Below are 15,395 nucleotides of genomic sequence, written 5' to 3' on the forward strand. Positions count from 1 at the left end.
ATGTTCAGAGAGAGAATGGAAATGTGGGGACATGTTTGAGAGAGATTTTGCAAGTAAAAATGACAGGACTTGGTGAGTGAATGGATTTCAGTAAAGAGGGATCAAGGGAGAGAGTAAGGTCGTAGGTGACTATGTGGTGCCCAGCCCCCCACCCCGTGCCATGGAGTTTCCAGCGTGGGAGCGGGAGGATGCTGGCCAGGGGAGGTGTCGCAGAGGGAGCGGGCAAGGCTGGCTTTGGTGACCCTAAGCATGCTTCCCCTTTGCACATGTGAGCACTCCAGGGCACTACTCTTCAGGGCTTGCAGTGATGGGGGGAAGGGAGAAGGCAGCGAGGGAGGGAGGGACAGGGAGGAAAGGAGGAAGGGGCAGGAGAGGGAGGGTAAGAAAAGGAGAGATGAAGGGAGAGAGGGAAAGAGATCTTGAAGAAGTGGGCGTACAGTGGGGATGTTCCCAAAGTGGGCGGCAGCTCACCACACCACTCGGGAAGAGTGTTGTCATGGGGTGTTGCTCTTCTCAGGACTCCTAAAACAGAGTTTTGTATTGAAGGAGCAGAGAACCTGCTCTGGAGTCTCCCGATAACTCTGGGGGTAATATCCATGCACACAGACTGTCTGGTCCTAGAACACACAAAGCCTTTCGGTCCTCTGGGCCTTTGCATTTGCCCTATCCCTCTTCACTGCCACCCCACTCTCTTAATTTAATTTCCCTTTGGAACTTGCTACATACCTGGCACTTTTTCAAGTACATTACATATATCAATTCATTTAACTCCCAAACAACTCTATCAAGCAGGGTTATTATACACAGTTTACAGAGGAAGAAACTGAAGCCCAGGAGATTAAATAACCTGACAATGGAACATACTTAGTTGTCAGTGGGACCGGTATTCAAATCTAAGCGCTGCGGCCCAGAGTCTGCGTTCTCACACCAAAGCCCCATAGCCTCTTACTGAGCTGGACTGCACCCTGCCCCCACCCCCACCCCCAGCTCTAATCCCGACTGGCTTTTTTTTTTTTTTTTTTTAGGATTTTATTTATTTGACAGAGAGAGACACAGCGAGAGAGGGAACACAAGCAGGGGGAGTGGGAGAGGGAGAAGCAGGCTTTCCGCAGAGCAGGGAGCCCGATGAGGGGCTGGATCCCAGGACCCTGGGATCATGACCTGAACCGAAGGCAGTCGCTTAACAACTGAGCCACCCAGGCACCCCCTGACTGGTTCCTTCTCTCCTTTAGCTCCCACTGACGCAGGCAGGCCTTCCTCGACCACCCCCATTACTTTCTCTCACTTTACCCTGCTCATTTCCTTCTTGGCTCTTAGCCAGCCTGTAATTATTTATGGGTTTACTTGTTTATGATGTTTCTCCAACTAGAATATAAACTCCAGGAAGGCAGGGATCTTCTCTTTAGTTCCAGTGTATTCCTGTGGCATCTAGAATCATGCCCTGGCACAGAGGAGGTGTTTTATGAGTAAGTGTTGCCTGAACAAATGAAGGACAGTATTACAGCTGCCACATGGTGTACGCAGGTTCATAAAGTATTGCAATATCCTTCTTCGCCCTCCTGCCCTATTTTCCCTCCTTGGCTACTACAAATCTCCAGCAACCCACACTAAGGCAGATGGTTCCCAGCATATATGGACAATGCTGACGTATTTATAACTGTGTCTGACTGTCAAATACCCCCACCTGGGTCCTTGAGCACATAGTGATAAGCTTGTGGGAAGCAGGGATTGTGTGTTCTGATTAACCTCCCTGTGGCCTCCCACCACCTAACAGTATTTACAGGGCATTGTCTGGTGTTGATGTCAGTATCTGATCTGAGCACCCCCAAAGAACAAAAAGCCCCTGCCCTTGAATCATGAGGTACCTCGAATGCAAATTACCTTGGCACAGGACCTCCAGTCTGATGGTGAGGTTCCAAGTCAATACCCACGCTAAAACAAAAGGCACTATTCATATACTTCAGTGGTGTCTAGCAACACTTATGGAGCTTGCCCATGAACACTCTAATAAAAGAAATTATTACCAAATATCTATCATATGCAAACACTGTTACACACTTTATACATGATCTCATTTAACCTTGTGCATTTGGAATTATTATTCCCCTTTTACAAATGCAAAAAGTGAGGTTCAGAGGTCCAATATCCCCAAGCCAGTGTGGATTCAAGCCCAGGTTGGGAGCCTCCTGGGCCTCTCCCCACTGTCCTCTACTCTGAAGTGTTCTGCCTTCTCCTCGCTCCCACCTGACCCTCTTGTTCTCCGTCTGGGCCCTGAGCTTTCCTGACCCTGTGCCTTCGCTCACACCAGTTCCTTGACCTAAAATGGCCTTTCCACTTTCTACCACCTGTTGAAATCCTCTTCTTCCTTCCACCTTCCATGGTGCAGTCTTCCCCATCATCCCCAGTTAGAATTCACCCTCCCCAGGGTCCCCAGGGGTCCCCAGTAATAACTCCCAGAATGGCCTGTAGTATGTTCCTCTTTCTTCCTCACTAGACCCTGAGCTCCTTGAGGGGAGGGCCTACTGGTATTTTTCCTATTTGTTTCTTCCTGAATGAGTGGTGACAAAGTGCTGGTCGAATCACTGAAGAAGGAAGAGGGAAAAGACTGGTGGCATTCTAATGCATCTGAACCATCAAAGGCTCGGGACAAATTAGCTTCAACTACAGAGTATGGCTGGGGAAAGGCAAACGTATGTACCACAACTCTGCCGTGTTCCTGCCCCAATCACAAAGCACACTCTTACTAGTTCTCTGATTTCATAAAGCTTGAAACTTAAAACCAGGAAGTCGAGGAAGGAAATAAAATAATAAAATCACTTTCATAAGAACCCTTTCATGGTAATGGATTTCACCCACACACTGGGGAGACGCTAATTGCAGACCAAGGGGCACAGGAGATTGGGCAAAAGAACAAAGCTCACCTTCTAGGACATCAGTTAATTACCTTGTGCTTGTTCTGATGTGGCTGCATCGGAATGCAGTCCTGGAAGATATGGACTTGCCAAAGTGTAGGCCTCTCCAACTATGCCCATGTTGAACACCCACCAAAGAATGCCTGATTTAGAGTGATTTTCTACATCATCTCGATCGGAAAGCATCACTTTAGACTAGAAACAAGTAGATGTTGGCCTCTATGTCAGGACCCCTACAACAGTGCCTTATTTTTTTCCCCAAACAACCATTTTGAGGTTTTAACAAAAATAACCGACTCACAAACAGAAACACTTCCTGATCTATAAGCCACTCTGAAAACAAATCATTATGCTGTTGAATATTTTATGATGGTCCAAGGCACTGAAGGAGGGAAGGCCAGCATTCACCAATCCTTGCCACGTCTATTTCGGGACTCCCAAAGCACACTGCAAATGCCTCCTTTATTTTCTAAACTCCCATCAGCAAGTGCTGGGTGAATGTTTGGTGAAAGAGTTCCTCTACCCAAACTAACCCTAAATAAAGAGACCTGGAAGATTCTACTTCTCCAGACTTTACGGCAGAAGGACCGCAACCATCATTCGGTGCACATTCCGCCCTCCCCACTTCGTGGGAGGCAAAACCAGTGCGTGGAGGAGGGACTTGCCCAAGGTCACACAGTCCGTGGATGGCAGAGGGGTCACCAGAAGCCAGGGCCCGGACTCCTAGCTCTGGGAGCATCCTTTATTTCCAGAGACTGGCTCAACAACCCTCCTACAGCTCAGCCAAAACAGCTGCTGGTTAGCGACATGACCCCCTCCCTGGCCCCCGCCCCAGATTGACTTCTGTGGGTTCCGCCCCCCAAGGAGCCCTGGAGCTGACACACTCAGGGGTGCCCCTGACTCACAAAATGGCAACACAGGCATGCACTTCAGATGGCCATCCCCGGTGAACCCCTCCTGGTCCAAGTGTGGCCGTCGAGACGGGGCTGGGCTGGCTGGTCCGAGGTCACTCAGAAAGTTGGCGCTGGCCGTGGCCGCACCTGAACCCAGGTCTCCCGCCTCCCGGTTTGCCGCTCTTTGCACTCCACTATGCAGATCTCAAAAACTTAAGCAACACATTGATACTGTGGGAGATTTAACTGTTGCCGGCCCTGAGCGAGCCCGCGGACGCACCTCCCACAGGGATAAGAACACGAGGACTGGAGGCGGGCGCGGGTCACCCGGGGTCGCTGGTGCAAACGGAGCGCACGGCGGAGGAAGCCGAGGGACAGGCAGCCTGCAGCTCCCGGAGGCGCAGGCCCGGGGCGTAGGCACCATCAGTCCCCCAAAAACTTTGCGGCGCCGGGACCTCGCCCTTACCTGCAGAGGAGGCGCCGCCCGCGCGGACGCGGACCGGGAGAGCTGACGCTTTCGGCGAGGGGCGGCCCCGCCCGGCGGCGGGCACGGACGCGGGCAAGGCTCGGGCAGCGGCTCGGCTCGGGCTCGGCTCGGGCTCCGCCTCCCGCGCCGCGGCTGCAGCCGGAGGGGGAGGGGGGGCGCAGGGCCCGGCCGCGCCCGCGCCGTCTGGCCGCGGCAGGTGCTGAGGCTGCAGCTGCGAGGCCGCCAGCTGCCGGCGCCGCGGCCCTCGGCCCGGGGGAGGAGCCCCGCGCGCCGCCTCCGCGGGCCCCGGAGGTCCCGGCCCGCCGCAGTGGGCGGTCCCGCTCCCACCCGGGCCCTGCCTCCGCCGGCCTTCCGCGGCTTCCCACCTGGGCACGCAGCGTCCGCCGAGTACCCACGGGGGAGACTGAGGCCGGGAGAGGAAAGGGGCTCCCCAAGGTCACCCAGCCCGGTGGCGGTGGGGCCAGAGCTGGAACCCAGAGTAGTCCCAAGGAAAGACCTTCTCACCCCACCCTTCCCCTGGCTGTCATACTCCAAGGCCTCTCGAAGAACTCCAGCTATGTGGGACTCCGGTCCTACCACCTCTCTATCCGTCGGACCGAAATGCATGCCTCTGAGAACTCTTCCCCTTGCTGAAGAATCTTCTCCACACCTACTAGATCCCTACCCCGCGTTAGACACTGGAGATACAGCTTCCAATAAAGCACTCTCACTGCCCTCTCGAATGTACTGTCTAATGGGCTGTTAATTCAGCGCACTTCTTCTAACAATAGTGTGATCCCAGGGTGCCAACGAGGGGCACCTGCATTGGCTGAGCGAGGGAAGAAGGCCTCCTGGTGAGCATGCCTTCTATACAGAAACCGGGAAAGTCCAAGTAGGTTAGCCAGTGAAAGGTGGAGTGTGGAGAGAGCTTTCTGGGCAGAGGCCACGGGAACAAAGACCCAAAGATGAGAGGGATCCCAGTGAGGGAAGGATGGGAGCTGAGAGCTGAAGCAGGAGAGGTAGGAGTTTTGAGTAGGGAAGGGCACCATCAGGTTGGTATGTTAGGTTGTTCTGGTGATGGAATGGAGCACAAATATTTATTTATAAGGGGGTCCATCAAAAAACAAAACAAAAACAAAAATAGCGTTGCAGCAGTTGGAGCCTGCCTGGCCCAGGTGAAGAAAGGCACCCAGCCCCTACCTCCCTCTATCTTTCACTTCCAAATCCAGGCTTCTATTCAAAACCTCTCTCCTCAGAGTCTGTCTTTAAAAGGCCTCCTACCTACCCGCAAGATCTCTTTTCTCCCAGTGCCCCAAAGATCTCTCTTCTCTCAATGCCCCAGCCCCTCTGCCACCCAGTTCCATGGGCTGAGTTAGCCCTTCACTCCTTGGGGTCGGCTTCCTGTCTCCTGCTTCCTGTCTCCACTCCAGATACAGTGTCCCAAACTCTCCCTCAGGATCAGCACCATTCAGGGAAGTGGACAAAAAATGGAAAATTCTGAAGCCATGGTGGAAATTAAGCTTCTAAAAACTTAAGTGTTTTACCTGTCCACATTATTTCTTACAACTCCATGCAAATCTACAATTATCTCTAAATAGAGTTTAATTTTTTAAATTATGTGTTGTAGATAAAGATTAATAACCAAATTACTCTCCCTAATGCAGATTATTAAGGACTGAAGAGGGCACTTGTCAGAAAGGAAAACAAAAACTCACCCTCTTGGCCAGTGAGTACAAATTTCTCCCACAGAATTTTGTCCTGTCCCTCTCAATTTCCTAGCTGCCCCTGCCAGAACTATCTGCCTCTTCAGGAGCCTTAATGTGTAAGCCGTTTCACCTTTGGGCTCCTGCCACTCTCTCTGCCCAGGTTCCCATTCTTTTTTTTTTTTTTTAAGATTTTATTTATTTATTTGATAGAGACACAGCAAGAGAGGGAACACAAGCAGGGGGAGTGGGAGAGGGAGAAGCAGGCTTCCCGTCGAGCAGGGAGCGGGATGCGGGGCTTTCATGACCTGAGCTGAAGGCAGACGCTTAACGGCTGAGCCACCCAGGCACCCCCTAGGTTCCCATTCGGATTATTCTTCTCCCTCAGTCTTCCTTGTCTGCCGGCTGGTTAAATGCCAATGTTGCTCATGTCCCCTCTTGGTCTCTTTTGTCTCTCCTCTCTCACTGAGCAGTTCTATCAGATGCATGGCTTCAGCCTAGACCTTCTATGCTCCAAAGACCTAACTGCCAGCTGGACATCTCCTGAATCCTCTTCAGTTGCCCCAGTCTCGAAAGAGCCAAAACCACACTCACAACTTTCCCCTAAATTACCCCTTCTGCATTGCTTCCATAGCTCAAATGGTAGTAGCACTGAAACCAAAACCAAGGGGGATATTCTAGACTCTTCCCTCTCCCAGGTCCTCATACCCTACTGGTCACTGAGTCCAGTCAACTCTCCATAACACCTCTTATCCATGTCTTCTCTTCATCTTGCTTGCTGCCCAGGCCTTACTTAGTTGGAGCCTTGCCATTTCTTGGTGAAGCCATAGTAAATGCCTCTAGTCTAGCCTATTTGCAATTCATCTTTCTTCATGCTGCCAGGGATCTTTTCAAACCATGAATCTGACAAGTCACTGCTCAAGATACCTCCATTGTTTCTTCTCGACCCTGTGATAAAATCCTAAGTGCTTAGCATGGCATGAAGCCCTCAGTAATCTGACCTGTTACGGCAAGAGCCCCAACGAGACATCACCCTATTACCTCATGCCAAATACCTCATGTTCCTAGGGCACATCATATTTCACAATAGTAAAAATAGCTACAATTTATTAACTTAATACTATGTGCCAGGCCAAACAGCCCTTCCTCAAATCCCAACACAGCCACTTGTTAACCTGTGTTGGTTTGGGCAAGTTCCACAACCCCTCTGTTCTCCGTTTCTTCCTCTGCAAAGGGAGCATAGTAAGAATACCTGAAACCTAGGGATCTTCTGAAAAGAGGGACTAGAGATAAAACAGTGGTCATTCCCTGCTAGCTGGCACTTAGTCATACCTATATACTCAGTGTACGCAGTGAGGACTCCCAGGCTCCTTTTTCACAGAGGGAAACTGAGGCTCCTGCCTGTGAAGCCATTCAGCTAAGACTCCACAGCCCTGCAGTAGCTGAGCGGGGCCTCACCCGGGATTCTAAATCCCCCCCAGCTAAGAGCTTTGCAGAAGCTAATGCCTATCACCCTGGGAGGCTTCCTCCTTTCCTGCTTTTCCTACAACTTGCCAGACAAATTCTTCCTCCTTTAAATCCTGCTCAAAAAATGAGGTCTTCCCTAGCCCCTCCTCTGTGGCTGTGCTGTGCTTGGGCTATTCTTCAAATAAAGCACCAAGCATACCGCATTACAATGATTTATTTACATGTCTGTCTTCTTGAAGCCTCCTTGAGAAAGACAATTATTTATTTTTGTCTTCCTAGGACTCTATAGATATTTGTTGAATGAATAAATAAATCGATGAATAACATATACAAAAGATTCTCAAAACAACTTTACCCTAACAGCTGTCATTTCAATCTAGATCACTTTTAATCTGTTTTTGTCACTCTGAAGCCATTTTTGGTGAGAGAATACCATCCAATGATCCAATATTAACACAGAGCAAGATACAGCAAGATTGCAATTTCTCATATGGCTATTTGATCACGCCTTGTCCCTCTCAGATGTCTCTCCTTTTTTTAGTGACACTGTAATAATCCATAATGAGAAGCTGTGTTGCATCCTAATGAGACTTCCTGACTAAAACATCTGAGGTTTGGATTTATTTCCCATAAGTACCATTTCAGCTAAAAGTTTTGCTTTCTCTACGGCATGAATGTGCCATTTGTTATCTGCTAAGTGCCCATACCTTCTCCTTATCTGAATTAATCTCCTTTGCATTCAAATACTTTTGAGAGCTGACTTAATAGTTAGCTTTTTCTATACAATTTCCTTCTTGGAATGCCTAACTCTTCCTGACTTGGTATCTATTGTTCCCAAAATAGAATCGTTTGCTGCTTCAAATTTCAGCTTTACTGTCTGTAGTGATTTAGGACAAGTTTCTGCTCTTCCTCAGAATGATCAAATTCCATATGGCTAAAAAAAAGAATTGTTTTATACATGTCCCTGTCATTTTGTGTGGAGTAGCGTTTTTAAAGTAGATGTTAGAAACTTTTATTTTGTATACCAGAACACAAGTACATTGGCCATTTTAATACCTTCATATCAAATTAATAAGCAGCAGTGCAGGTGAAAAAATGAACAGTGGTCTGGGAAACAGGAAAAAAAAAGGATTCTAGTACCATTGTGTTACTTGCCCAAGTCCCCTCACTCTTCAGGCTACAGAAGAGAGGAGACCAAATGACCTTCGAGGTTTCTCTTAGATCTCAAATGACACGATTCCTTAATGGGCCTCCACGAAGTCATTCATCCAACATTGTCGACTGCCTACTATGGACTCGTGTCTTTTGACATGTAGCAGTATAACACAAACCCAAACTGGATAGGGAATGGAATGGTTTGGTTATGAGAGTGTTATCATACCACAAAAACTAAGTACATATATTTAATATTCAAGACTTACTGAATCCTGAAATAAAACAAAGACAGTTTCTTTGAGAGTAGGGTGAGCCCAGACTCATGGACTGTTGGAGTACTGTAGGTAGACCATTAAGAATAGCCCTCTATGAGATCCAAGGCTGCACCTACTGTGAGCTGCTTGCAGAAAAGCAGTGCTCTCGAGTTTTAGAACCCAGTTCTGTCCCTACACTGCTGTGTGGATAGGGGTAAGTCACATCACCTCTCTGAGCTACCGTCTCCTTTGCTGGAAAGGGAGAGAATGATACCTTATAGACCGAGGTCTCCTAAGCTCCAAACCAAATGATTCTTCGAGATTAAGGAAGCTAAAGTGTGACCTAGTCAGAAAGAGCGGTTCGGCTGTTCTCTGCAAAAGAAACTGGGTGCTTATCATGAAGATTATATTACTTCTTAAGGACAAGTAAATTGTTGCTCTCCAGAGAGAAACGATGACATAAAAACAACATGTCCTTAATCCCAAGATTCTAGGACACAGAAGCGGACTTTCACTGCTCACTTCTTAAAAATGAACTGTCCAGCTCACTGTAAAATACAACAAACAGGGAGTTAGGGAAGAGAGTCCATTTTCTGTGTATTAGCAAAGAGAGCCCCATCTCCGTAATCTCCAAACTGTGTCTGATCACTTACCACAGTCATGCTCCTGAAGACGACCCATTTTTACTTTTTTTAGGAGGGGTGGGGGATGGGGATGTGGCAAGCATGTCTCCTTTCTGGACTGCTTCCTCAACTCTCCCAATCAGCCTTGTCTGCTTACATTTCTTTCCCTCTCCCTAATCACATTCTCTGCTTCTTGATAAAGTTGCTGTTCTAATCTATTGCTCATGGCAATGGACTTCATGACAGGGTTGGAAACAGAGGGAAAGGATGGGATAGAGCTGGGAATGATTATCACAATTTTTTGAAAATACTTGAGTTCTTTATGCCTCTGCAAGACAAGCTTTTAATCTAATTCCTCAGATGATAAATCTTTCAGTGTTCTGAGGGACAGCTTTGAAAATAAAGGAGTGGCTTCGGCAGCTTTTTCCTTTTTAATTCTTTTTAAAATTCTCTATTTCTCTGTTGGTTCAGCTTTTGGGAGATCAGTTCTGATGGCGTGCCCTTGAGGATGCAGCCAGGGTCTAGCATGGCCCTACTCTGGTCTTGCCACTACATCTGCTCCAATTACCACAGGCTCCATTCTGCTCTGAATCTGCCGCTTTGCTCCCCACAGCCCAAGGGGCAGATGCCACCATCCCTCCATCATCACTTTCTTCAGTTCCTTTACTTTTCATAGCATTTTACCGTTTATAAAACACCAGACAAAGCAATCTCTCAATATTCTCTCAATAGCTCCTTGATTTAGGCAACACAAACATTATTATCCCCATTTTACAGAAGAAGAAACTGAGACAAGCTCAGAGAAGTCAAATGATTTGTATGAGGTCACAGCTGGCAAAGGGGATTCAAATTCCAGTTTATCTGGGTAACAGAGCTCTACCCTTCTGGGGAGGAAGATGACTGCAACAGAATCGTAATATGGAGAAATGTCATAAATCATTTTAGGATGACTATCCCAGAGGAATCCTCTAAAGATGGGGGCCTGCCTCTCATAATTGACTCCCCCATCTCACCCAGCTCCCTACAGAGGTAAGTCATGCCGTGAGACGTACGGGGACTGGAGGGGGTAGAATGTGAGGGCCTGGAGCTGGAACATAACGGAGATGTCACACATACCCAGGGAGACTGAACCAGTGCAGGGCTGGTGAAGGATGCCGTCTCTGTCACACTGTTTAAAACTGTGGGGAGGACCAATTCCCAGGAGCCTGGGAAGTGCCTGCCTCGCTAGTGAGCTGACAGTGAGGGCTTTGGATTCTGGAGCCACTTGAGAGGCCCAGCTGGCCCCAAAGGAGTGGGAGGGACCCTTTCACAGGTGAGTAGAAACTGCCCCTGCCCACTTCCTGCACAGAACCCTGAGGGAAGATGCCTGATTCTGCTGAGGTCTGTCTCCCTAGAGGGGAATGTCACAGTTGGGCCAAACTATCCCTCCCAGGGCCACTACTGGCCCATACAGTGGATTAGAAAAAAAGCATCCCCTCCTCAGACGCCTTTGTGAAAACAAGAAAATAATGTTCCCTTCCTTCAGGCAGATGTAGCTCCACACCATGGTACACAACTCAGCCAGTAGATTTGAGCTCCTGCTGATTCTCTCAACCAGGTACCCTTGTATAGTAGACAACCTACACAATGGTACACAGCAGCCCAACCCTTCCCTATTCATACGGGGTGTCTGAAGATCCTAGAAGCCTCTCCCACCTCACCTCACCATGGTGGGCCCAGCCGACCAGGCTTGTTCACCACTAGGCTACTGGAGAAGCATCAGCTTCCTTTGCTTTCGTGACTGCTGCACTGTTGCTACCCAAGAGGCCACAGGAGCCTGACAGGCCCAGGTGCCAACATGAGTGGCCAAAGCAGATCAGAGGTCATTTAAGGAGACTCCATAGCTTGAAGGAAGAAGACCAAGCTAAAGAGCTATTGAGATAGATTTAAAAGAAAAAGTTAAGTTTTTAAAATAAGAATCTTAAGGAGATTCAAGTAGAGATTGGAAAGACAGAATCAGAATGAAGACACATCGTTTTGGGAAGTTAAAAAGACAATTTCTAAATGTAAACATTTTAACTGTGGAAGTGAAAAATAGAATGAACACTACTGAAAATTGATTTAATGACCTGGAAGATGAAAAAGGAGAACAATCCCACAGTACCAAACCAAAAATACAAAGAAATGGAAATTATGAGTGAAAAGGTTAAAAATGTGGGTGAAATGTACATATAATATACACATAATATTACGCATAATTACACAGATATACACATAATAGAGTAGCAAATGGAGCAAAAGTAAAACGGGGTGAAGCAATCACCAAAGAAATGATGGGAGAAAATTTTAGGGACTTTAAGGAACTTGAATCTTCAAATAGAAAAGACTCATTGAATGCTCCCCAGCAGTAATTTAAAAACACATACCATGGCAGGGAGCCTGGCTGGCTCAGTCAATGGAGCGTGCAACTCTTGATCTCGGGGTCATGAGTTTAAGCCCCACGTTGGGTGTGGAGATTACTTGAAAAATTAATATAATATAAAATAAAACAAAATAAAATAAAATAATATCACATACCTAGGACTTCCAGTTCTGGACAAGATGGAGGAACACATTTCTCCCTATTTTTCCTGCTAAATACAGCTAAAACCTCTAGACATAATGTGTAAAACAAACATAGGAAAATTCTGGATGATGGAGAGGAAAGGCAGACCAGCTAGGCACCTCGGGACTCAAAGAACGACGTGGCAACAAATTCCCTAGGTTTTCTTTTTTCATCCTATATATCCCAGACCAGGCAGTAGAGAAACCCATGACTAGGAAATGCCAACAGGCACAGATTAAAAAAAAAAAAAAAAAAAGACCTCAAGAAAAGTCTGATTTCCATAGCCAAAGGAATGGCAAAGGGCAGCCTAATAAGACAGGAGCCTTTGTAACAACAGGTACCCCATTCCAGCCAAACACCAGACTAAAAAATTACACACAACACTCCTATTCCCACTCTCCCAACCCTGGTCAGTGGAGGCTAAGTAGAGAACTTGGATGCCCACCCCTGCGCTGAGGCCACACGATGCATCTCCCACTCTGCCCCAGGTGGTGTCAGTAGAGGCTGAGCGGGGACTTGGACTTCCATCCCCACCCAGGGGTCACGAGGCAGGGTTCTCTTTCCCTACTAGTACAGTGTCAGCTGAGGCCTAAACAGAATTAAAATAAGATCCAGAATCTCATAACATCATACCCAAATTGTCCAGGATACAATTTGAAAAAATCACTTATCATACCCAAGAACTAGAAAAATCTCACCTTGAATGAAAGACAATCAACAGACACCGAAATGAAGAAGCTGCAGATGTTGGAATTATCTGACAATGTTTTTAAAGTAGCCATCCTAAAAATGCTTCAACAAACAATCATGAGTTCTCAGATGAAAACATAGGAAATATTGGCAAAGAAATAGATGTTATAAAAAATAACCACATGGATATTACGTAATTGGAAAATACAACAAAAGAAGTTTAAAACTCGCTGGATAAACTCAACAGTAGAGTGGTGGTAGCAAAGGATAAAATCAGTGAATTTAAGGGCAGATTAATGAGAGAAAATAGACTGGGGAAAAAAAGAGAACAATGTTCAGCTAACACTCATATTATCAGAGTCCGAGAAGGACAGGGGAGAGAAAGTGGGACTGAAAAATCAGTTGAAGAAATAATTGCTGAAAATTCCCCAAATTTGGCAAAAGATAAAAGTCTAGATCGAAGAAGTTGTGCAAATTCCAGAAGGGAGAAAAACTCAAAGAAACAAAGAAATTCACATCAAGGCATCATAATTATACTCCTGAAAACTAATGACAAAAAATAAAAAATCTTGATAGCAGAGAGAAATGACAAGTGACTTACAGAGGAACATCAATTCCAATGAGAGCCAAATTCTTATTTGAAATGGGGGTCAGAGGAAGTGGTGCAACATTTTTCAAGTGCGGAGAGAAAATCACCATCAACTTAGAATTCTATATCCATTAAAAATATCCTTCAGAAATGGAAGCGAAAAACTAAGGTGAAGAAAGACTAAGGGAAATTGTGACCAATGAACCTCCCCTGAAAGGATGACTAGAGGGAATTCTTCAAACACAAAAGAATGATAAAAGAAGGAAACTTGGAATATCAGCAATAAAGAAAGAATAACAGAAAGGGTAAAAATATTGGTTAATATAGTAAAATGTCATTTTCCTCTTGAGTTTCCTAATTTATGTTTGGTATTGGAAACAAAAATTATATTATTGGATGTCCTCAGCATATATAATATTTAAGACAATTATATTAAAAAGGAGAGAGGGTAAAGGGACCTAAATGTGCATTTCACTTGAAGTGGTAAAATGTCAGCATCAGTAAACAGTGATAAGTTATGTCTACATAACTTTATCTTTGACCAAAAAAAACCTATAGAGATGCACTCAAAAACGTTATAGACAATTCAAATTGGAATTCTAAAAATTGCTCAGTAATCCACAGGGAAACAAGTAAGACAGGAATGGGGAAAGGGGGGGACAAAATAAATAACAAAATGTCAGACTTAACTCCTCATATTCCAATAATTATAGTAGATGTAAGTAGTCTAAATATACCAATTAAAAGATAGAGATTGGGTGGCTCAGTCAGTTAAGTGTCTGCCTTTGGCTCAGGTCATGATCTCAGGGTCTTGGAATTGAGCCCCATGTTGGGCTCCCTGCTCAGCAGGGAACCTGCTTCCCCCTCTCCCTCTGCCACCTCCCACCCCCGGCATGTGCTCTCTCTCAAATAAATAAATAAAATATTTTTAAAAAGAGAGATTGGCAGAACAGACTTTTAAAAGTATGCCCTGGTGAAATTCCTGAACTCCAAGAATAAAGCATAAAGATCCTAAGCTTCCAGGCAATGTGAATAGCTTACTTATGAAGGAAAGAGAGTCTTCCAGAATTATTTTGTGGACCCCACAAACTGCCCTTGTTAAAATTTATTGAGACCTGATATTTATTAGTCACTGTTCTAAGCAGTTCATGTCATCTTATTTTTATAATTCTATGGGTGTATGTTATTAGGACCCCCATTTTATAGATGAGGAGACTTTCCCAAGGTCACTTAATTAGTAAGAATCTAAGACCTTAGATTCAAACCCAGGGAAAGAAATGAAGGAAAGTAGAGTAAGTACAAGTTAGCTCCCTGAATAGGAGAGTGAGAAGAGAGCTCCCAGACAGAGAATGACATGCTGGAAGGTTCTGAGGATGGAAAGGAAAACCTATTACATGCTGGGTGTTTTAAATACACTATTAATTGTCACAAAACCCCAACAAGCAGGCATTAGGGTGTCCCTTTTGCAGATGAAGAGACTCAGCAAAGTTAAGTAACTCGCTCAAAATAATCCAGTAGTAGGTGATACAGCCAGAATTTAAATCTGGGTCAGCCACCATCCACTATTGGGTCAACAAGCCAGAAAGGCTCTTGGAACATATTTCCCGTGGTGGTTGTCTTTGTCATTCCATAGTTTCCCTGTAGTGTCCCAGCCATTAAAACCTTAGAGAGAAAAGGATCTGTCCTACCTTTCTCGGTGATTTTACTCAAGCCCACTGGGTCTGAGTATCATCTATAAAAGAAAGAGCTGAGCTACATCAATGTTTTTTTCTTTTTTTAATTTAATTTAATTTAATTTATTTTTAAGTAAACTCTAAGCCCAACGTGGGGCTTGAACTCACAACCCTGAGATCAAGAGTCTCGTGCCCCTATGGCACCTTGACTTATTAAATATCTGAAGCTGAAGGAATTTTTTTAAAGATTTTATTTTTAAGTAATCTCTACACCCAACCTGGGGCTCAAACCTACACCTCTAAGATCAAGAGTTGCACAATCTACCAGCTGAGCCAGCCAGGTGCCCTAGTGTTTTTCTAACTTTGGTGAAGTTAGACCTTTGGAA

General features: G+C 45.9%; 1 protein-coding gene across 7 annotated transcripts in view; it reads right to left on the reverse strand.

Moving 5' to 3' along the window:
• Positions 1–15,395, reverse strand: part of FRMPD1 (FERM and PDZ domain containing 1) — a 120,013-nt gene that overhangs the window by 84,050 nt on the left and 20,568 nt on the right. For 6 of the 7 annotated variants that reach the window (XM_027614343.2, XM_027614341.2, XM_027614338.2 and 3 more), the window contains exon 1: positions 4,272–4,365. The exons of the other annotated variant lie outside the window; for it this stretch is intronic. The gene's annotated coding sequence lies outside the window, so the exon portion shown is untranslated. Of the gene's footprint in view, positions 1–4,271; positions 4,366–15,395 lie in introns of those variants that run through there. 7 annotated transcript variants of the gene reach the window in all.

The sequence above is a fragment of the Zalophus californianus genome, chromosome 13 (assembly GCF_009762305.2).
Source record: "Zalophus californianus isolate mZalCal1 chromosome 13, mZalCal1.pri.v2, whole genome shotgun sequence".
Taxonomy (NCBI): Eukaryota; Metazoa; Chordata; class Mammalia; order Carnivora; family Otariidae; genus Zalophus; species Zalophus californianus.